The 19321-nt window shown below is 35.4% G+C and overlaps 1 pseudogene; it reads right to left on the bottom strand.

Annotated features, from left to right (window-relative positions):
* Positions 1-19321, bottom strand: part of LOC115838248 — a 41219-nt pseudogene continuing 21898 nt past the window's right edge.

Raw genomic sequence — 19321 nt, 5'->3', positions numbered from 1 at the left:
CAGGCCTGCTGAATCAGAAAGTGCATTTTCAGTGACACCCCGCTGATCTATTCAGGGGTGGGACGTTGTCTTCTGTCTTGAGTGCACATGACATTAAATGTGTATTGCCAAATTACCTGTTCCAGATTTCCTACCACCCGTTATTCTTGTGGCAATATTCAAAAAAGAAACTTCCTTTTTAAATGTAACCTGAATGGAAAGAGAAACAAAACAGTCAATACATAATATATATTTCATAGGCTATGCAATAAATAATTCAAAATATAAATGAAAGAGTAACTACCTTCCAGGCCGATTGTTTCTGAGGAGACACTGAAAAGTAAAAGAAATATATAATCCATCATATGTAAATATGATAAAGTTCTCCATACATTCACGCAGTGTTAGCATCAAGCTGTATCCTCCTGCCTGTACTAGTGTAGGATTTGATGTTTTATGGTTTGTGTCTTTGGGACAAGAACATGAGGAAATACACTGAAGAAAATAGGAATACACGCTTCCAGAAAATATACAGTCAGAAATTACAAAGAGGTATTATGCGTCATGTGTGTATTACTGAAATAAAGAGTGTCAATATCAATGTGGATATGCCAAATGATGAAAAGAAATGTGATCTGAAATCAGAGGAGCACCTCATACACCCAGGAATCAATGTCAAAGAAGGTACTAAATGCTACTGCATGTTTTTCATGCAAGACATCAGAAGGATTTATACCATTATACTGCAAGTATTCATCATGCTCTTTAACTTGCCTGAATTGAGCAGGTACACAATAACAAAGACACTTAATAGAATGTACACTTCACAAGTCCTCAGTGGAAGTGTCCCAGCTTCATCAGCTTGGATATAGGTTTGGATAATCCTGTATATAATATTCTTTATTTCTCAAACCCATGTGGTGTAATAATGTGCCTACATTTGTTGTGTCCTCTAGTTTAGGCTACAGAAAGGTTCTTCATCCACTCGCGGCAACAAAGTATAATACACAAACCTTATCAAAAAGTATAATAAATGATCAAATTTGACATACTTATACAAAATAAAGTTGCTACAAGCATTAGATATGAATAACCTTTTACATTTGGAAATCACTCCAATATTCATTGAAAATAAGAATTTTAAAAGTCAATTAATGAATTCACCATTATTTTTCTTTCTAAAATAGTCTGGTTTAAAATATCATGTTATTCTCTAAAGCATTTTCATTAAATTGCTATTTCTATCCAAAAGTTAGCTAATTGAAAAGCAAAGCCAATATATGCATATTCATGTTTATCTCATTTGAATAACTAATAACAACAAAACGTGTATCTCTGATGCCCCAACAGTAACAAAGAGGAGTAATGAGTCACTGTCGTTTATCCCAATTCTAGGACTCCTTCCTGCTTCCACTGGTTCCTATAGCAGCCAAAATCAAAGCTTCTTTTAGGAAAATGTTCTAATATGCAACTGAACTCAGTTTCCTAAGAAGAAACCCCAAAATTACATAAATAACTTCTTATTTTCCCTCCTTCCTGCCTGACAATCCTCTTCCTTGAGGAAAGTCATTGCTACATCAGTGGTCTCCTTAGTTCTTGTTCTACAGCGTTTATGGGTTATTACAATCATTTCTCCATCTGTTTTTAGCAATACAATGTGACCTCTGTAAAATCTATACCTCATCTCTTTCTCCTTCCACCCTTGGTGAAAACAGGCTGTAGAATTAAAGCAAAATTATGCTGTCCCCGGACTCCTTATGTCTTTAATGGCTCTCCAACCTTTCTACTTCTCAATTTCAATGTGGGGAAGTCTATAATCTTACTGCAAAGATCATGTCGAAGACCAGCAGCATCAGTGTCACCCGAGAACTTATTACAAACGAAGAATCTCAGGCCTGCTGAATCAGAATGTGCAGCTTCGATGAGCCCCCCGCTGATTTACTCGGGGAAGAGAAGTTCTTTTCTATCTGGACTGAACATGACATTAAATGTGTTTTGCAAAATTACCTGTCCCAGATTGTTGTCCATCCTTTATTTCTGTGACTATATTCCTCACAGAATCTTTCTCATCACTCGTAGTCTGAATGGGATTTGAAACAAAATAATCAATACATGAAGTAGGTTTCATAGACTATACAGTTAATACTTCAACATACAAATGAGACTTTAATTACCTCCTCAGCTGGTTGTTTCTGAGAAGACACTGAAAAGCAAAAGGGATACATAATCACTCATATGTACGTATGATAATGTTATCCATACATTAATGCATGGATATCATGTTAGCATCAAGTTATATCCTCCTGCCTGTATTACTGTAGGCTTTGATATTTTATACTTTGTTTCTTAGGACTAAACATGAAGGAAATACACTGAAGAAAATAGCAATACAGGCTTCAAGAAATATACACTGACAATATCAAATGTGCTATGACTTGCTCCATATGTCTAAAACTAAAATAAAACCATGTCAATATCAATGTGGATATGCTGAGTGATGAGGACAAATGTGATCTAAAATCAGAGTCCAACTCATACACCTTGGAATCAATGTCAATGTGGGTGATACATGCACCCGCATGTCTTTCATGCAAGATATCAGAATGATTTGGAACATTTTACTGCAAACATTCATCATGTTCTTCAACTTGATCAATCAGTCAGAAGGTACACAAATATAATGACACTTTAGTTGAATGTACACTTCACATCTCTTCAGTGGAAGTGTCCTAACTTAATCAGCTTGGATATATGTTTGGTGAATTCTAGTATGTAATATTCATTATTTCTCACACCCATATGGTGTAATAATGTGCCTACATCTCTTGTATCTTCTAGTTTAGCCTTCTGAAAGTTTCTTCATCCACCCATGGCAACAAGGTATAATATATAAACTTCATCCAAAAGTATAATAAATTACCAAATTTGACATACTTATACAACATAAAGTTGCTACAAGCATTAGATACGAATCAGTTTTTACATCTGGAAATCACTCCAATATTCATTGAAAATAACCATTTGGGAGTCAAGTAAAGAATTCAACATTATTTTCACTTCTAAAATAGTCTGGTTGAAGTATCATGTTATTCTCTAGAGAATTTTTATTAAATTGCTATTTTATCCAATAGTTAGCTCCTTGAAAAACAAAGCCAATGTATGCATATTCACGTTTATCTCATTTGAATAACTAGTATCAACAAAACATATACCTCTCGTGCCCAATAGTAACAAAGAGGAGTAATGAGTCACTGTGGTTTATCCCAATTCTATCACTCTTTCCTGCTTCCAGTAGTTCCTGGAGCAGCCAAAAATCAAATCATCCTTTATGCAAATCTTCTAAATGCATCTGAAGTGAGTTCACTTAATCTTAGAGTCATAATTTAAAAAATCATTTTCGTTATACTCATGAAGACTCCTGATGTTTTTACATTTCCTGGATTCAGCAGTTCGGCCTTCTCACTGTCTCTTCGTCCACTTTTGCAAAAACATACACGTCAATGAAATAATGTGTAATCAGATTCCTATGAAAATAAACTAATTTTCTAAATCACTAGAGACTTCTTTTCTTATAAATAACCAACCAATATGACATAATGCATATATATATATATATATGTCATGATTGTCATGATTATTGGCAGTTATCCGTTTAGTACTCTAAAAATGCATTCTTTGATTCCTTTTTTCTAAATCTAGTTTCATATGATATACCATAGGGGTCTCTCAGGTTCTTTTACAAAGTAACTACCTCAGCAAACACAGCTTTCAAAAAAAAACACTTTTTCTAGATTAAGCTGTATCCCAATATGCTAACTGATGTGAACGAAGCATGTATCATTGATGTGCAAAACTTCTAGGGAGGAGAAATGAGACCCTGTGGGTCACCCTCATCCTTCCAACTTCTGCTTTCCATTAAGTGACTTCCCACAAGTCTCCTCATCAGAAACCTCCAAATTACCTAGCTAGCTGCTTTCTTTGTTTACAACTGCCCAATTTGACATACACTCTTTTTCGTTCATAAATCTAATATCCATATTGGTGGACTTGATTCTTTGACCTCCACATTCGTTTCTTCATTATTTCACCAACACTGTATTGTGACATCTGTACAATCCCATTCTGACACACGTGAAGATAAGGTTTTGCTTTATTAAAATGTTAAATGTGTCAGACACTTGACTAATGTGTACAAATTCCTTCTTCCCAAAAGCAGCCCCATGGCCTCCTCTCTCCCATAGACACTGTTTCACAGCTGTTCTTCACTCACATCAGTTTTGAGTATCTATCATCTCTCATTTTGTCTCTATGCTTTCACCTCATATTATGAGTTATTATCATAGGCTCAGCAGCCTATCTTACCTATTTTCCTCTCCAGGAGACAGTACTGAGCAGTAAATTAGAATTTTCCAGGATATGAACACTTTTATATACACAACACTTTGTGGAGCTATTTTATGTTTAACTACCCATAACACCACTATGTCTATGCTTTCCAGAGAAACAAGCTCTGAAATTTTATTGAATATAACCTATTTAAAAACTTCTTTAACTACAATGACAGTCTCTCCTTGATGCACCAAAATCTTCAGAAATAACTTGTGAAGACTTGAAAATATGTCAGTAATTGACATGAAAAATGAAGCATTGACATAATTTTTTGCAGGTATAAATAAGATAAGCTGAGATCCTTACTAGATCCAAGAAGAGCAAAGTACATTAGACAGGAAATAAATATGGAACAGAAACATTTTCATTTGTAATGAAAATTCCTCTATTTACAGTTTTCAGTAGAGAAACACACACACACACACACACACACACACACTCACACACAAACACCAGAGCAACATGGCTTTACAGGGTTTTTCTTCATCAAAGGCCTATTTGTCATTTGACATCCAGGAACACTCTATAGGGATCAACAAAGGGGTTCTACATTGTGACCTGAGTAGTTTAGAGTTTAACATTCATGAAGGGGAGCGGAGAGGACAAGTAACACTTTGATCATTGGCCATTTCCTCTCCTTACTGTTATTCTCTGAAAAGCACACACTGGATTTCCTCAGTCAGGACATGTCAAAAAGACATGCTTTAAGGGGGAAACAGTTGCAATCAACACAGCCATGGGAGAGATACAGCTATGCTTGCTAGGATTTCCAATACTTCTGTTTCATTTCTAATATAGTACAGATCAATAAAAGCAACCACGTAAGCATATCCATGTTGGTATGTCATCATATTTAAGTCCATATGGTATCAGCATGAAGAGAGCATAATATGCTGTAGTCATCACATGGCATATCATGAGATCATACAATAAATCAAGAAATACCTCACTGGGTCAATGTGGATAGATCTGAAATATACATCACTGATTTTACAAAGACTAAGTTGCATTCATTAAGTGCACTGCCTGCACTTTTCTACAAGTTTTTAATACACAAAATCAAGTTCTACATGTTATCTATGAATGTGCACATATGTTGTAAGGGTTTTTAATGTGCATTTGGGTAATTTCTTTTTTTTTTTAATTAATTCAAGCTCTTGGTTACATGTCAGCAGTAAGCTTTAGTATTATAGAAAACCCAAAACCATAACAGCTCAGAATCACCATCTTAAAAGGCTGTGTCTACCAAAGAGTCAGGAAAGCATGACTACTTACTTTCTTCATTTTTAAAACTCAGAGGTACCTCATGCACACTCCCAAATAAAACTGCACAAGTTCCTTAGTTTAATTAGATCCCATTTGTCAATTTTGGCTTTTGTGGCCATTGCTTTTGGTGTTTTAGTCATGAAGTCTTTGCCCATGCCAATGTCCTGAATGGTATTGCCTAGGTTTTCTTCTAGGATTATGGTTTTAGGTCTTTCTTAAACATTTAAGTCTTTAATTTATCTTGAGTTAATTTTTGTATAAGGTGTAAGGAAGGGGTCCAGTTTCAGTTTCCTGCATAAGGCTAGCCAGTTTTCCCAACACCATTTATTAAATAGGCATTCTTTTCCCCATTGATTGTTTTTTGTCAGGTTTGTCAAAGATCATATGGTTGTAGATGTATGGTGTTACTTCTGAGGCCTCTGTTCTGTCCCATTGGTCTATATCCCTGTTTTGGTACCCATACCATGCTGTTTTCATTACTATAGCCTTGTAGTATAGTTTGAAGTTAGGTAGTGTGATGCCTCCAGCTCTGTTCTTTTTGCTTAGGATTGTCTTGGCTATATGGGCTCTTTTTTGGTTCCATATGAAATTTCCAGTAGTTTTTTCTAATTCTGTGAAGAAAGTCAATGGTAGTCTATAGCACTGAACCTATAAACTACTTTGGGCAGTATGGCCATTTTCATGATATTGATTCTTCCTATCCATGAGCATGGAATGTTTTTCCATTTGTTTGTGTCCTCTTATATCCTTGAGCAGTGGTTTGTAGTTCTCCTTGAAGAGGTCTTTCCCATCCCTTGTGAGTTGTATTCCTAGGTATTTTACTCTCTTTGTAGCAATTGTGAATGGGCGTTCACTCATGATTTGGCTGTTTGTCTTTTATCGGTGTATAGGAATGCTTGTGATTTTTGCACACTGATTTTGTATCCTGAGACTTTGCTGATGTTGCTTATCAGCTGAAGATGTGGGGCTGAGATGATTTGGTTTCCTAAATATACAATCATGTCATCTGCAGAGACAATTTGACTTCCTTTCTTCCTATTTGAATACCCTTTATTTTTTCCTCTTGTCTGATTGCCCTGGCCAGAATTTCCAATACTATGAACAGAGTGAACAGGCAACCTACAGAACAGGAGAAAAATGTTTGCAATCTCTCCATCTGACAAAAGGCTAATATCCAGAATCTAAAAGGAACTTAAACAAATTTATGACAAAAGAACAAACAACCTCATCAAAAAGTGGGTGAAGGATATGCTCAAAAGACGACATTTATTCAGCCAGTAAACACACGAAAAAAAGGCTCATGATCACTGATCATTAGAGAAATGCAAATCAAAACCACAATGAGATACCATCTCACGCCAGTTAGAATGGTGATCATTATAAAGTCAGGAAACAACAGATGCTGGAGAGGATGTGGAGAAATAGGAATGCTTTTATATTGTTGGTGGGAGTGTCAATTATTTCAACCACTGTGGAAGACAGTGTGGTGATTCTGCAAGGATCTAGAACCAGAAATACCATTTGACCCAGGAAACCCATTACTGAGTACATACCCCAAAGATTAAAAATCATTCTACTATAAAGACACATGCACATGTATGTCTATTGCAGCACTATTCACAATAGCAAAGACTTGGAACCAACCCGAATGCCCATCAGTGATAGACCGGATAAAGAAAATGTGGCATATACACATCATGGAATACTATGCAGCCATAAAAAAGGATGAGTTCATGTCCTTTGCAAAGACATGGATGAAGCCTGAAACCATCATTCTCAGCAAACTAACACAGGAAAAGAAAACCAAACGCCACATTTTCTCATTTGTAAGTGGGAGTTGAACAATGAGAACACATGGACACAGGGAGGGGAACATCACACACTGGGGCCTGTCAGGGTGGTGGGATCCTAGGGGAGGGATAGCATTAGTAGAAATACCTAAGGTAGCTGATGGGTTGATGGGTACAGTAAACCACCAAGGCACATGTATACCTATGTAAAAAACCTGCATGTTCTTCACATGTATCCCAGAACTTAAAGTATAATACAAAACAAACAAACCAACATTAATTCAGCTTGTTGGTTACCTGTTGGCAACAAATTGTAGCAGTATAAAAGATTCTAAGGCTAAAACAGCTCAGAATCATTGCTTTAAAACACTGTATCTACCAAAGAGTCACCAAAAAATGATTAATGACTTTATTCATTTTCCAGAATCAGAGGTATCACACACACCGAAACTCACAAACGAAAGCACACACACACATACACATGCAGAAATTCAAGCTGGTAATCAGAGCATGTGATTGGGTGAAGATTCGAAGGTTCTCAATGTGACAACACCAACATAAAGAAGTTGAAGTTCTAACACAATTGTAATGTCAGCAGGTATAGCTTTTCTCTAGGTAAAGGACAGTATTGCAACCAGAAACTGAAGCACTGAAAAATATTTATAGTTTCAAAATTCACCTCCTTGAACCCCTAACATGCATACAAATTCCACATTGGGATCTTTATCACAACCTAAAAGGAAAAGCATCTCAGCTAGAGCTCACATTTTTAAAATTTCTTTTCCTTGTTCTTCTAAATATCATTTTATAAGCATAGACACTAACAACAGCATCAGCATCATTTAGATCAAATCCTTCTATCTTATTGGGGTAAAAGACTAAGAATCAGAAGACTATGAACATTTCCAATATATTCATGTCCTTCTTTCCAGATGAAATTTGTATCGGTAAATTTACCTTTTCCTGGAGGTGGTGAATCCTTCCTTCTCATGGCTACTTTTGAACTGGGATCTGCTTCTTTCAGGGTAAGCTGAATGGGTTTTACAACATAATGATTAATATATCATGTATATATCACAAAGCATTTTGTTAATTAAAGATGAAAATATATTTGTTTACCGTGCATAAAGGAGGTCGCTCAGAAGATTCTACAAAGCAAAAGGGACACATAATTAAGTACATGTAAATATGACACATCCCACCATCCACTATGTAGTGTTTGTATCCAGCTGAAATATTCATGCTTGGTCTTGAAACTGTTACCTTTTAGGCTCTGGGTTGCTTTTGCTCTTGTTCTGGTTAGCATACAGACATGACAGGAATATACACATGGAAATCACAATATAGGTTTCATAAAACATGTAATCCAGATTTCAAGAGAGAGAGATTAGGTTTCACATGACTACAACTAACACAGAAAAGTACTTCTACCAATGTGATCCTCTTAACTGAAGCCAAAAAACGTGATGTTAAACAAGAGGACCAAATAGGAACCCAGAAGGATAAATGTCAAAGCCCATGGTAGAACGCTATGGTGTACCCTGAAGAAATCACCCAAGAACCATTTATACTATAATACTACAAAAGTTCTCCTGTTCTTCATTTTGTCCTCTAACTTAAAAACTATGAATTTCATTAAAATGTATCATTCACTTCTGCTTGCAGGATGTATTCTCAGTTCATTAGTTCAGATATCTACATACAGAAGCATAGTTAACAAAAATACTCATGTTGTCCACAGTCATGCAGGCTTCTGGTGTTTTTCCATTTCCTGGATTCTCAACTTTAGCCCTCCTGCCATCTCTTCATTCACTTATGCAAAAAATGTATACATTACACTCCAAATACCTAATGTGTAATTAGATTCCCATAAAACAAACCTAACCAAAATATTTGAAACATCAGAGGCTTTTTTCATCTTAATCACCTTTTATATATCAAAATATTTGCCATGATTATTGACAGTTACATTTTAACAAACCTGCACGTTGTGCACATGTACCCTAAAACTTAAAGTATAATAATAATAAAATTAAAAAATAAATAATACTTAAGAAATATATTTCTTGATTGTTTTGCTTCCACAGTCAGTTTGACGTGCAGTGCATCGCATTTTGCTAACATGAAGCACCTATCCTATTGTCGATGTGTGACCCCTACAGAGAGAAGAATTGAGTCCCTGTGGTTCACTCTCATTCTTCCACCTTCTGCTTCCAGTAAGCTCTGAAGCAACAATAATCCAATATTCTGTTCGAGTGTGAATATACCAGGTCCACATAAAGTGAGTTTTCTCAGGTTTCCTCATCAGAAACCCCCAAACACCAAGCCAGCTGCTATCTTTATTTACACCATCCCACCCCACTTGCACTCTTTTTTGTTTATAAATCTAATCTCACTATCTGGTCTTCATTCTTTGCCTTCCACATTTTGTTCTTCATTATTCTCACCATCCCTGTGATCAAACCAGTAAAATCTCATTTTTATAAATATGAAGATATGGTTTTCCTTTATTAGAATATAAAAGTTACAGAAAATGGACTAACTTGTACAAATTCCTTCTTCACAATAGCAGCCCCATGTCCTCCTCTCTCCCATAGACACACTGTTTCATAGTTTCTATTCACTCACATCAGTTTCATTGAGTATCAACTCTCATTTTATCTTTACGGCTTTATTTTACACTAGGGGTTATTATCAAAGACTCGGCAAACTATGTTACATATTTTCTTCTACATGAGAGATTACTGAGCAGTAAATAAGAATTTCTTTGGATATAAACACTTTTATGTACACAAACTTTTTGTGAAGCTAATTTATGGTTAAATACACATTACACCATTATGTGTTATGTGTTCCAGAGAAACAGGCTCTAAAATTTTATTAAACATATTTAATTTAAAAACTTCTGCAATTACAATGACACAGTCTCTGCTCAATGCAGCAACATCTTCAGAAATCACTTCTGAAGACTTGGGAAAATGTCAGTCATTTACGTGAAAAATGAGAGCATTAAGTGACAACACTGCTCACTGGTATAAATAAGACAAGGCTAGATCCTTACCAGATTCAAAGAGATCAGAGTGCCATGAGACAGAAACAAATACATAAAACAGAAAGATTTTCATTTCTACCAAAGGACAAAATACAAGAAAACACAGCGGTGAGGCGTTATAGAGCATTTCTTCATCTGGAGACTATTTATCATTTGACATCTGGAAACCCTTTATAGGGCCCAACAAAGGGGTTCTAAACTGTGATTTGATCATTCCTGGAGTTCAACATCTATGTAAGGAAGCCAAGGTACCAAATGATACTTTGGCCATTTCTTCTTTCCAATGTCATTCTCTGAAAAGCATACACTGGAGTTTTTCAGAGTCATAACATGATGGAAAAACATGGCTCTAAGGGGTAATGAATGTAGTCAATACAGCTATGGCAGTGTATATAGCTATACTCAGGGTGTCTGAAATACTTCTATTTAATTTCTTATATAGTACAAATCAAAAAAGGCAACCACATAAGCAAATCTATGTTGGTATGTCATCATATTTATGTTCATTTTGTATCAGCATGAAGAGACTTTAATTAATTGTGGTGCAGTCATAAAATGGCATACCACAAGACCATACAACAAATCAAAGATAACCAAATTGTGTCAACCTGGATAGATCTGAAATATATACCACTGATTAGAAAAGCCGAGTTGCAGCTATTATGTATGCTGTGTGAAATCGTATAGAAGACTTGATACTTGGAAACAGATATATTCCACATATTACCCATGAAAGTGCAAGTATCTTGTATTTTTAATGTGCACTGCAGTGATTTAAAAGTAAAAAACGTTAATTCAGGCTGTTGGTTACCTGCAGGCAATAAATAGTAGAAGAAAATATTCTAAGGCCAAAACAGCTCAAAATCCTTGTTTTAAAACACTGTATCTACCAAAGAGTTACAAAAGAATGATTAATCATTTTATTCATTTTTAATCAGAGATACACACACACATACACATGCAGAAACTCAATCTGGTAATCAGAAGATGTGATTAAGTAAAGATTCTCAATGTAACAACACTAACATAAAGGAGCTGAAGTTCTAAAACAATTGTAACGTCAGCAGGTATAGCTTTTCTCTAGAAGAAGAGAGAAGAGTATTGCAATCAATTTTGAAGCACTGAAAATATTTAGTTTCAAAATACACCTCCTCAAATCCCTTGCATTTGTGCACTTTACTGTGCACTTTACTGTGAATTGTTGCTTCAGAGATTACTGGAAGCAGAAGGTGGAAGAATGAGAGTGAACCACAGGGACTCAATTCTTCTCTCTGTAGGGGTCACACATCGACAATAGGATAGGTGCTTCATGTTAGCAAAATGCGATGCACTGCACGTCAAACTGACTGTGGAAGCAAAACAATCAAGAAATATATTTCTTAATGCATGCACAGGAATTGAAAACTGGGATCTTTAGATGATGACAACTTTAAAGGAAAAGCATTTGGGCTAGAGCTCACAGTGTAAAATGTCTGCCTTATGCCTTAAATATCATTTTATAAACAAAGATATTAACAAGAACATCAGCATATTTACATCAAATCCTTCCATCTCATTTGGAAAAAAGTGGGAATCAAAAAACTATGAGCATTTTCAATATTTTCATCTATATTTTCTAGAATGAAATTTGTAGTGGCAAATTTACCTTCGCTGGAAGTTAGTGAATCCATACTTCCTAAGAATCTAGTTGAAATGTGATCTCTGTCTTTCACCGTATGCTGAATGGGTTTGACAACATAATGATTAACATATCATGTATATATCACAGAGCATTTTGTTAATAATTAAAGAAAATATGTTTACCGTGAATAAAGGCGGTTGCTCAGGAGACACTACAAAGCAAAAGGAACACATAATTGACTACAGGTAAATATGACACAGCCTACCATCAATCATGCAGTGTTTGCATCCAGCTGAAATCTTCGTGCTTGCCCTTGAAATTGTTACCCATTAGGCTTTGGGTTGCTTTGCTCTTGTTTTGGTTAGCACACAAACATGACAGGAATATACACATGAAAAATCACAATATAGATTCTATAAAACATGCAGTCCAGATTGCAAGGGTGAAATTAGGTTTCACATGACTACAAGTAACATAGAAAAGTATTTCTACCAATGTGAATCTGCTGGATGAAGCCAAAAAAAGTGACGTCAAATGACAGAACCAAATCGGATCCCAGAAGAATAAATGTTAGAAACTATGAAGTTGCAATGAGAGTGCATGAAAATGTATCAATCGTGGCTGGGCGCGGTGGCTCACGCCTGTAATCCCAGCACTTTGGGAGGCCGAGGCAGGCAGATCACGAAGTCAGGAGATCTAGACCATCCTGGCTAACACGGTGAAACCCCATCTCTACTAAAAATGCAAAAAATTAGCTGGCCATGGTGGCAGGCGCCTGTAGTCCGAGCTACTCGGGAGGCTGAGGCAGGAGAATGGCGTGAACCCGGGAGACATAGTTCGCAGTGAGCCAAGATTGCGCCACTGCACTCAAGCCTGGGTGTCAGAGCAAGACTCCGTCTCAAAAAAAAAAAAGAAAAGAAAATGTATCATTCGCTTCTGCTGGCAGGAAGTGCTCTCAATCATTAGTTTAGATATCTACTTGGAGAAAAATCGTTTCTAAAAATACTCATGTTATCCATAGTCATGAAGACTTCCAATATTTTCAACTTCTGGATTCTCAACTTTAGTTCTCTTGTCATCTTTTCATTCACTGATGCAAAAAACATGTGCATTACACATCAAATAACTAATGAGTACTCGGATTTTCATTTACAAAATGTAACCAAAAATCTCTGAATCACCATTGACTTATTTTCATAATAATCAACTTTTTTTTTTTTTTTGACATGGAGTCTTGCTCTGTTGCCTAGGCTGAAGTGCAGTGGCACAATCTCGGCTCACAGCAACCTCTGTCACCTGGGTTCAGGTGATTCTCGTGCCTCAGGCTCCCTAGTAGCTGGGACTACAGGAACATGCCACCACGCCTGGCTAATTTTTTGTATTTTTAGTAGAGATGGCGTTTCACCATGTTAGCCAGGATGGTCTCCATCTCCTGACCTCGTGATCCTCCCGCCTCAGCCTCCCAAAGTGCTGGGATTACAGCTGTGACCAACTGCGCCCAGCTAAATCAACTTCTACATATCAAAATCTTTGCCATGATTATTGACAGTTACACTTTTAGTACTCAAGAAATAAATTTCTCATTTGTTTTTTCTAAAGTCAGTTTGATATGCTATAGCATAGCAGCCTCTGAGGTACTTTTATACAATGGCTATTTCATCAAAAACAGCATTGTTTTTAAAGAAAACCGCCAATGTTTTGATATCCAAGTGCATCCCAGTTCACTAACAAACATGAATGAAGCACATATCATTGATGTGTAACCCCTATAGAGAGAAGAAATGAGTTCCTGCAGTTTCCTGTCGTTGTTCTACCCTCTGCTTCCAGTAAGCTCCAAAGCAGCAATAATTTAATCTTCTCTTTGAGTGGGAATATACTGAGTCTACATAAAGTGAGTTCCCTCAAGTTTCCGCATCAGAAATCTCCAAATTACCTAGCCAGCTGCTTTCTTAATTTACACCATCTCGCCTCACATTTTTTTTGTAAATCTAATGTCCATTTCTCAACAATGAATATTATATTTTGATCTACAAGTTTAAATATTCACCAGTTTTAAGAATATGTTTAAATTAAATTATATTTACTATTAAAATTAATAAATTATATTTATAATTTAATTAAAATTAGGCTTCTAATTTAATGTAATTTAACAATTAATTTAATTTCAAATTTATTTTAAATTATATTTAAATTAGTTATATTTATTTTCAAAAATTTTATTAAAGCATAGAAAATTATTCAGCTATATTTACTACCTCACCACCTTTTATTTTGTACACAAAAAATAGCATTATCATTATTTGATTGCTCTCATGGAGCACTTTTTATAATACCAATACCATTTGCTTTTTGTCCAGTTGCTGGTAGTGCTTTTCCTTCCTATTTAAAAAAAAAAACAAAAAGAAATCTTCAGAAAATGTTATATTTACTACTCAATCAGTCAGTAATTCAAGAAACATTTTCTGTGTCTATAAATTCATAAGGTCTATCCTGGAAAATCTGATAATATGAATAAAATACTAATTTTATGTATCAAGTGAAAAAAGAAATTTATAAAAACAAACAAAAGAAGAAAGACACAATACATTATTTCTGCAATTCAAGTCAATAAAATACAGTGACAGCACAAAGGCAGTAACAATTATTTCTACTTGGGAAGCTTCTGAGACACTGCAAATTTAGGGTTCTATTTTTAAAGCAGACAAGTGAAGAGTAAGAGTGTGAAGGGTTTCTAGTGAGGGCAGCATGTGCAAAAAAATAAAGCATGAAACAGCATAGCCAATAAGAAATACCACAATAACGTGGTAAAACTTGGACACAGACAGAGAAAGTGGGGTGGAGAGATAAAATGGGAGAAACAGGCCAAATCGCAAAATAAGTGTTATGCTAGAATGTAAATGTTTCATGTAATGAGGATCCAGCCACAAGCAGATGAGTTAGATAGATCAAAGTAAACATGTTTAAGAAAGGTCACCCTGAAAGACATATATAGATAGATAAACACGGGGAGAAGAGAGGAACAAAAATGAACATTCCGAAAGTACAGGGCAGACAAGTATATTACAGTAACAAGATATGAGAAATGGTTAAAGGTAGAAAATACAAAATTTGGTGAGTCACTGGATTGGCAATGTGAGGGAAACCTGGAGTGCAGTTTTTCTGCTTCAATGTTTCATTGCTACTTTCTTGGTGCTATTTACTAAAATTGGGAAGCCAGATGACAGAGTAGATTACAAAGAGTCAGGAAAGAATCTGGAAGGCAGTTTGAGACCTATCAAATTTCAGGCACAAAGGGGACTTAGAAGAAGAAGAAGAAGGGTAAATACATTTGGAGTAGAAATAGATGACCTTACTCAAGAAAACCATATGTTGTTGAGAAGGTCAACATTTGTAAAATATACTAAACTAGTAGGATTCAATAATTTAAACCTATGAAGAACTCTGAAGTTTTGGAAATAAAAAGAAAACAAAACATGGGATTCAAAATTTCAATTATATATTTCTATACTGGATTAAAAGATATAAAATATATTTTCTTAATGTATGCAGATATTTATTTCTGGAATATTATGGTCATCTGCATTTTTGAACTTAATGAAAACAGTTATCTAAACCAGTAATTCAAGGTATCCTAAGAAAGTTCATTTTTAAAAAATCATCTGGCCGGGCGCGGTGGCTCACGCCTGTAATCCCAGTACTTTGGGTGGCCGAGGCGGGCGGATCACGAGGTCAGGAGATCGAGACCATCCTGGCTAACACCGTGAAACCCCGTCTCTACTAAAAATACAAAAAAAAAAATTAGCCGGGCGAAGTGGCGGGTGCCTGTAGTCCCAGCTACGCGGGAGGCTGAGGCAGGAGAATGGTGTGAACCCTGGGGGGCGGAGCCTGCAGTGAGCCGAGATAGCGCCACTGCACTCCAGCCTGGGTGAAAGAGCGAGACTCCTTCTCAAAAAAAAAAAAAAAAAAAATCATCTTAAAAGGTTTTAACTTGTAGAAATGTTTATTCTATTATAGAATTATGAGGCATTTTAAGTACTACTAAAATATAAGAGAGAAATGTAAAACCCTATTTTAAAGTTCATATGGTTTTCTGATTCTCCTGTAAATGATATACTAATAGCTCTAATTGCCTACTTATGCCATAAAGATGATAGTTAAAAATCAGAGAAAGGATCAAGTAAAATAATCATATGAGTATGCAAACTGAAGATTTACATGTCTTCAAATACACTATGCCTGTCAATCAGGACCCAATACTCACATGAAGAGAGAAGAAATTTATTTTAAAAATCAAGTCAAAAGGATTCCTGAGTTTTAGAGCTGAATAAATTTATGTGCAAGGTATAACAACTATAAATACTAAAGTTAATAATGCTTCCAGAGAATAATACACGTAGATGAAATGTGTGTAATTAAGAATCAATAATGCTTCCAACTGTAGGAGATAGTTTTAAAAGTAAAAAGTAATATTCCAGAGATAATTCTGTGTACTCTGTTGGCAATATTCCTTTCCTTATGATTCTATAAAAATAGGTACTTTGATTAGAAAACAATGAGTGTTGATTGCATTCATCACATGTGTGTTCTTAAAGTACAGATGTTATCAGCACAAGGTAAGTCAGACTAGCTCCAGAAATAAGTAATAATTTATTTCTTTAAGAGGGTTCCAGGTTAAAAATATATATTTCTCATTCAATGAATATAAATTAAAAACCTCCTTTAAAATTAACCAGAAATGGCCGGGCGTGGTGGCTCATGCCTGTAATCCCAGCACTTTGGGAGGCCGAGGCGGGCAGATCACGAGGTCCGGAGATCGAGACCATCCTGGCTAACACGGTGAAACCCCGTCTCTACTAAAAATACAAAAAAAATTAGCCGGGCCTGATGGCGGGCGCCTATAGTCCCAGCTACTCGCAAGGCTGAGGCAGGAGAATGGCGTGAACCCGGGAGATGGAGCTTGCAGTGAGCCGAGATCGCCCACTGCCCTCCAGCCTGGGCGACAGAGCGAGACTCCGTCTCAAAAAAAAAAAAAAAAAATTAACCAGAAATTTTAATTTTTATTAATTTATGTATTAATTAATTTTTATTAATTTTTATTTTTTATTTAATTGCTTATTTATTTTCTCTCTTATTATCAAAAAAAGGCTAAAACAGCTGCCAAGATTATGTAAAAGTGAAATAAATTAGTTAAGCAACTTAGGAATATACCAAATATTACTTTAAAAACCTTTTAACAAGAGTCAAAAATTAATGATTCATTCAAAATCTGATATAGCCTAAAACAGATTTTACTTTGCATTATCTATGAACACAGCATTTACTAGATAAAAGACATCACTTTACTGAAATTTTAAAAAGTGAGGATTAAATTTCTTTCCATTTAGAATTTTTAAATTAATAAATAGATGCATATATTTTCAGTGTACATGTGATGATTTGATCCATCTATATAATCTAATAAGGGTAACAGAGATACACATTACCTTAAATATGTATGTTTTATTTAAACTAGAAATATTCAAGTTATTCTCTCCTGGCTATTTTTAAATGTAAAACAGAATGTTAAATATAGTCACCCAAAAATTTTCTTTCAATCCTTTATTAAAATCACCCGTAAGTCACTCAGAAGAACTGAGCATTTTTTAAATTGCTAGGGCAAAAATGTACTCATATGTAATTCAGAGTATTACTGAATAAAACTAATAATAAAAAAGTAAATTAATCACATTATTTTTCAAAATAGGTATGCATGATATATATTTGTGTGAATTGCATTTTGTGGGAAAAAAATGTGAGAATGTAGTTTTTAGTAGTACTATATTTAAATGGGTTGGCATCAGAAACAGTACAAGTTGCTTCTGTGTGTCAAAAGCTAAAAACAAATTACTGTATAACTTCAGCTCCTTCCAAAAAAGACAGAACAAAGCAACCATCCACCTTATGGAGCAATGATTCATGAATGAAGTCCACACACAGCCACTAAATAGAAAGCTGTAACTAAGTATCCTGACAATAGAAACAGAGGTGAAATGAAAGAATAGACACTAAAGACATGTGGTCTGCAAGGAAAAAGTTAGACTGAGGTAAATCATTTTTAAACAAAGGGGGCCGGGCGCGGTGGCTCACGCTTGTAATCCCAGCACTTTGGGAGGCCGAGGCGGGCGGATCACGAGGTCAGGAGATCAAGACCACGGTGAAACCCTGTCTCTACTAAAAATACAAAAAATTAGCCGGGCGTGGTGGCGGGCGCCTGTAGTCCCAGCTCCTCGGAGAGGCTGAGGCAGGAGAACGGCGTGAACCCGGGAGGCGGAGCTTGCAGTGAGTCCAGATTGCACCACTGCACTCCAGCCTGGGCTACAGAGCGAGACTCCGTCTCACAAAAAAAAAAAATAAATAAATAAACAAAGGGGAAGGAGGGTGAAACAAACAAAAAAAGAGACATGACCAGTCAATCAAATATGAGCTTAAAAGAAAAGCTTGTGTTCATAATATATGCCTAATAATCCTGGTTAGCATTTACTCGACAATTTGTTTTGTGTAAATACTTATGTAATAAAGAGTTTAATTTGTTTACTATAAAATAACACATCCCAAGAGTTAACCATGACCACTCATCTGAAAACTGACACATTCTTACCACAGAGAGAGAGAGGGGAAAAAAAAACAATAAAGTTCCAGGAACTTAACACCCGGAGAAAGAATTTTTATTCAGAATTCGAAAGCGTAACGTATGTCCTGAAAAATATGTATTTAATAGAACATAGTTGGGGCTTTAAAAATTTAAGAAAATTTAATCTAAAATCCTAATCCAAGCTTCCAGTTGGAAGATATTAGAAAATACGCTGTATCCACCTTTCCTATTTCCTTTTCATCTTTTCTAAATTTTATTTTCTTCTATATGACATATTTTCTCAACATAACTCACCTCAACTTATAGATTCTCACCATTAGAAGATAAATTCAAAACATTCAAGAAATTTAATAGATTTAATTATTAGATATGTCATGCATATTATGTTACCTGTAACATTCCATTATAAAAAAGCCCATTTGCCTGTTTGTTGATTCACATTAAAAACTATTAAAATGTTTCTTACATGCAAGACCTTATTCTGTGTATTCCAGGATACATACAAATAGGTTTTCTAGCTTCAAGTGGCTCATAGTAATGCAGGAGCTTTACAATTATTTTTTCAATAACTTAGCACAAAAGCCTCTGAAATT

This window comes from Nomascus leucogenys, chromosome 14, assembly GCF_006542625.1.
Source record: "Nomascus leucogenys isolate Asia chromosome 14, Asia_NLE_v1, whole genome shotgun sequence".
NCBI classification, from domain to species: Eukaryota; Metazoa; Chordata; class Mammalia; order Primates; family Hylobatidae; genus Nomascus; species Nomascus leucogenys.
This window is presented reverse-complemented; position numbering and strand designations above follow the sequence as displayed.